The sequence below is a fragment of the Podarcis liolepis genome, assembly GCF_965112155.1.
Source record: "Podarcis liolepis genome assembly, chromosome: 10".
Lineage (NCBI taxonomy): Eukaryota > Metazoa > Chordata > Lepidosauria > Squamata > Lacertidae > Podarcis > Podarcis liolepis.
Window position 1 is genome coordinate 43,010,968 of NC_139562.1, and position 6,216 is coordinate 43,017,183.

The window sequence follows — 6,216 nt, forward strand, 5'->3', positions numbered from 1 at the left end:
ATGCGATGGCAGCATTACATTTTATGTATATAGGAAGATGCATATACACACATCCTTAAAGCAACAAAGCAGCACAAAGCATAAAGGTATTAAAATTCCATTAAAGCAATTTAAAAATTATCATAAGTCTCCCCCCAAAAGTCTGTTACTAAAAACCACAACCTTAAGCTTCCCGGAGGGACAATTTCTATGATGTGGGGATGTCTATTGAAAATGCCCATCTCTTCAATCCCTACAATTCTAAAGATAGCATTCTGAATAATGCTTCCTAGACATCCTTAGAGCGAGATGTTTTGGTCAGTAGCATAATTCAGCATTACACTATTATATTCTTACATCAAACCTATGTGAAACACTTAATGAGTGGTGTTTAAGACTAATAAAACGGTTGTCACAATTTTTTGTTTAGAATACAGCATTTTTATTTCAGTTTCTCTGCAGGAAACTCCTCATTATGCACAATGAATGTGAAAGGGGGTTCCCTTCAGAAAGCAGACAGGATTTCATGTGACTGGTCTATAAATATTTCTCATTTGTTGGCAGTCTTTATCACTGAAATATTCAGTTTTGTTAGGTTAAATGCCCATCAGGCACTGGTGTCCTTTAAAGATCTCCATTTACATTTTCTAGTCATTTGTGTAAGCCTGAGGCCATTATTTTCAAGTGTCTGAGAGATGCTGCTTTTTTCCCTCCTGACTGTCCTAGAGGTTGAAGCTTGAAGCTGTGGGAATAATTTTCCACGGCAGTTATTTCTGCTTGGAGTATTTTTTTGAAATAATCTTTTGATGTTTATGTTCCAGCCATTTGACCTTTCAAGATTTCCTCCTAAGGTTAGTACTTGATTTCATTGTTAAGCAGAAGAGAGTTCAAGTTGCATCACATGTGCTCAGATTAGAATGATGGTGCCTGAGATACCCATCATTTTCCTTGGTGTGGTATAATTTATGCAGTTGGCATGAAGCCATGGTTTGGTGAGTAGGTCCATGTTGGACAGAGAATCTATGTTATCAAGGACTTTTCAAGATGTGAGAACGAGGATGTTTTGAAGCTAGGCTATTGCCTTGTACAATAATATGGGAATAAATCAGGGTTCTACAGAGACCACTATGTAATCCCATTACCTAAACATCCTCTCCTATTAGGCACACCTATTATTATCTTGCAGTTGCTTCAACTTCCATTGAATCATGTTTTAGACCACCAGTGATAAACACAAACATCTTAATAGCATAATGTTCCCTGGACAGTTTCACTTTCTACTGTAGATGGGTATAATGTTTGAATGCCCCCCCCCCCAAAAAAAAACCTCCAGGGCACAGGAAACTAGCACACTAATGAGAAGATATACTACACCCTTATTTCAATATTAAATACGATTTTGCAGGGAATTGTTTTAATGGTGGACTCATTCACGCAAGAAATCCATACAATCAATATTATTATTATTATTATTATTATTATTATTATTATTATTATTTACTTATACAGTGGTACCTAGGGCTACATACGCTTCAGGTTACATACACTTCAGGTTACAGACTCCGCTAACCCAGAAATAGTACTTCAGGTTAAGAACTTTGCTTCAGGATAAGAACAGAAATCGGGCTCCGGCGGCGCGGCGGCAGGAGGAGGCCCCATTAGCTAAAGTGGTGCTTCAGGTTAAGAACAGTTTCAGGTTAAGAACGGACCTCCGGAATGAATTATGTATTTAACCTGAGGTACCACCGTACCGTTCCCATCTGGCTGGGTTTCACCAGCCACTCTGGGTGGCTTCCAACAGGAGATTAAAAATACATTAAAACATCAGTCATTAAACTTCCCTAAACAGGGCTTCCTTCAGATATAGACATAAAATACATATAGGCATAAAAACCTGCCTCATGTGATTTAGCTACGTGGGCAGATCAAATTTTAGGGCATTTTTAAAAGAAGATACAAAAGGAGATAACTGAAAGCAGTACTCCAACTGGATTGCCATTGCAAAATTACTTGGCAGTCTCCATTCACTCTTTGAATTAAAGGCAGAAAGGAAGCAAATCGCTGATTCCCTGACTTGTTACTTCTTTGTTTAGTATTAGTGGATAAGCATGAAGTGTGCCATAAATAAAGCAGGGTGGAGGGCATCAATAATCCTCTTGCAGCTATGAATGTTCTTTAGTCAGCAATCTCTAATGGTTTTGTATCTCAAATCAGAGCAATGATTTAAAAGGAGAGTGTAAATACTTAAGGTATTTTGATATTTCCCTTGGTGGTTGAACAGAGAGACTCTTAAATTCATATTAAATTTCTTTGATATTGCACAATTTGCATTATTTCTCTACAAAAGTCTCGCTATTTAATGGGCTTATTTTGCTTTAATTAAGTTCGAATTGTTCAACCACTTAAAAAGACGTGTTTTTAATCAGCAGCCAGTATCAAAATTAATGAATAGCAATTAGCTGAAACATTCTTGCTGAATACTTTTGATCTAAAACCGATAGGTTAGTGCTTGCTGTGTACAACCCAGAAATGAAGTACAAATGTTTGCTACAATTTTGAGAGAACTACTGCCTCCTTCAGCCAGATTCAACTAACCCGGTGTGCTAGCATAAGCCAGAGTAATGACTCCCTCTAGTGCAATTGGCTTTCCCTCTTCTCTCCCCCTTGTGCCTCCCCTAAATCCACTCTAGAGGTTTGGGAGACACTCCAGAACGGTGGGGTGGGGGGCCAAGAAGGGAGATTGTTCCATCTGGCAAGCAGAAATGCTTGTTCTGATAAAACTATCATAGCACAATGTTGAATTCCCTGGTCCACTTTTAAGTATTTGAAGTGATCCATTACCGTTCACTACTGTATTATTGTGTATGCTTACCTCAGAGTCAAATAAAAATGTCGCACCATAAAATTCCAGTTGGAACTATTGATTGGAAAGTGAGTGGTTATTTTACTATAGGGTGTTTGACCATCCTTCCACATGCTGTTTCCTTGGTAAAGATTACCAGACTTTTAGAAGACATCTGAAGGCAGCCCTGTTTAGGGAAGCTTTTAATGTTTGATGTATTACACTATTTTAATATATTTTTTGGAAGCCGTCCAGAGTGGCTGGGGAAGCGCAGCCAGATGGGTGTGGTATAAATAATACATTATTATTATTATTATTATTATTATTATTATTACCCATTCAATTTATTGCTAGCAGTCCTCTGCTTTTGCGTCGAGCCTTGTTGGTCACATACCAGCTGGGAGAAGTTGAGGGTGCATTCAGACCCCCTTTTATTCTGTTTCCCCAGTGTTTGCTTACCTGATAATTTCCACATTTTATGGAATCTTTCACATGGTGTAAATGCCACTTCTGCAAATCTAGCAGATGTTTTGCACTCATTTCCATTTCAATTGCTTCCAGAAAAAAAACTCCCCACACAACTGTTTGCAACATTGTTAACCTGGACAATTACAAGAGTTTTGCACTGCAATTTTCCTGTGATTTTAATGAATGATGGTGTGTGATGAAATTTGGGGGTTACAGTTCTTTCCTTCCATTTTCATTGGTTATCATGGGGAAACAGAAACATGTGTGTAAAGGGTGGTGGCATGTTCCAATGATGTCACACAACGCCCATTAGTGTAAAAAAAATTTAGTGTGACATGGGGTGGCATATCACTCAGAAGGCTACAGTTCCACAGTGTAGCAGCCAATGCCATGTAAAGGGGAATGTTAGAATCCAGGACAGCAGTGCTATCATCATAACCAGGAAGACATAATGCAGTAATCCCAATGTCTAAATGCAGCCTAAGTCTTTTCTAAATGGATCAACAAATGCTTCTATTAGGGAAACCAGAGTGTAGAATAGCTTCAGATCTACTGTAGTTCAACTGTGGCTTAAAAACCTCCCAACAGTTCTGTCACTTATTCACCCCCAAAGACCTTCCAACAGTCTTTGATGGTGTTGATTGTTCATGACCTAGCTGAGAACCTGGATAGGAATTTTCAAGGTTGTTCTTCAGTGGTACCAACTGCTCTTGAGAAGGAACATGAAAAGACCAGTGATACCAGTGGATGGACAGAAGCGGAGGGCTGCTGCTTTCATGTCCTGCTCTGCAGTACCCCGAAGGCATTGGTGAATCCCACAAAGATCCTATAGATTGGGGTGTCCAACCTGTCAACAGCGATCGATCCCCAGGAGATTTGGGTCGATCATGGTCGATCGTGGGCTCTTTTTCCTTTGTGTGGAAAAAAGAGGATCCGCCCCATGCCCTGTCTTCCATTCGCGCATGATCACTAGAACGGAAGGCGGAGTTTTCGCTGTGAAGTTGTTTGTTTCCTTTGTTTTTCCTTTTTCCCCTTAAGAAAGCTTGACATTTTTGACCTGCCCCTTTAAAAAAAGGTCAACAACTTTGACTTTCCTTCCTTAAAAAAGCTCAACACTGCCAGTTTTTTATTCTGTGAGTAGCTCACAGTCTCTTGGGAGTTGGACATGCCTGTTATAGATAACTACTAACAGTAAGCCCCAGTCATTTGGTGATAAGGAGTGTGGAGCCCAACTGCAAGTGAAACCACTTCCACAGAAGCCACAGTGCATGAAGAGTTCATCTTCAGCACCTTCCTGGCCTTAGGCTTAGCTGATTACATTTCTATAATCTTTTTACTCCCAAGTACTCCAGTCTGGGAATTACAATTGAGCCAAAGTCCTCCCAACCCACCCCCAATGCCAAAGGTGCCAATAGTTGCTAAACCAGTAAGGTCCTTTTGATTGCACAAGGCTTCCCCTAACAGAAGCAGAGCTGAATTGTGCCACAGAGCAAAAACAAAAGGAAGAGATAAACAGGGGGAAATATTCAAACAGAGATGAGCCTGAATTTGAACTCACTGAGATAACAGCAAAATTTCCATTCTCAGCTGAAGAAACAGGATCTAGGCTATGGCGATCAATATGAAAGATCAAAAGAACAGTCAGAGATCAAACTAAAAAATTTCAAAGAGAGCCGAGGAAATCAAAGAGAGAAAAATTCAGGAAAGCAGAGCAGAGCAGTAGAAAATAGAGCAGCAGTACTTTTCTGTTCTTAGCATTGTTTTCTTAAAAGTAGCAGGCCTGAAAGTAATGTCAAAAAATCTGATTCCATTGGTAAAATCTCTATGCAGTTAATCAACATAAATCTAAAGAAATTTTGGGGAACTGTATTTATGTTAAAGTTTAAAATAAAAGTCAATTTCATTTTTACCAAAGTTGTTTTAGGAAATTGTACAAACACAATATGAGAGAGACGTTTAAGTGAAACAGTAAATTTAGCCAAGCATATTTTCCCCTTAAGCTGTCAGTTGAATTCAGGTTGCTATTTTGAAGAATCAAGTCAATATTTAGAAGTTGCCCTTTTATTTTATTGTTCTTGCCATTCAGTCAGTTCTGTGACCTTTTCATTTCTTGTTCCCCCAAAAAAAGAAGAAGAAAAAGAGAGAGACAGGGAAAACAAAAGCACATAAGAGATAGAAACAAAAAAGTAATTACTGATGATTGATTTGTTGGGAGAAGATAAAATTTTCAGAAAACTATTGCAATGTGAGTAGTTTATATTGAGCACAATCTTCCAGACACTGCTACTTTTCAACCACAATCAACAGGACTTTTGTGGAGTTTTCCATCCAGATTGTTATAAGGAATGGTACAGTACCATTGGTACCATTGGTACTTATCCATTAATGAGTTTTATTCCCGTTATAATTACCTCCTGACAATCCTAGTAGTTTGGTAGAGAAGAAGAGCCATTTTTATTGTTGTAGTACAAAAATGTGTGTAATCTTTTAAATTTAGCACATTTGTTTTGATTTGATATGCAGTGCAAAATTTGACCTTCAAAATAAACAAGTTAAAATAGTTTAGCTTTGCTCACTTTTCTTCTCCTAATGAATTCCATATTTTACACCTCAAAAATCTCCACAGTAACCACAAATTATGCAGTTTTTGCACGAGGCATTGAACAATGGCCTTCTCAGTAAAACATGACCTCTATAAAATGGACTTTTAAATATTTCATTCAGATTTCATGTAGAATAGCAATGACCAGATTTAGTTCAATAATATTTAAGTGTAGGCTGGAATGAATGTGGTGTTCTTTGTCTCTCTACAATGGAAGCTAGTTGTGAAACTGGGCAGCTTCTTTCTGTGTATCCATTGCAAAATGTAACCATTTGTTACCTGAAAATGCTGCAGGTAATGTGGTCATAAAATGGAATCTTATTGT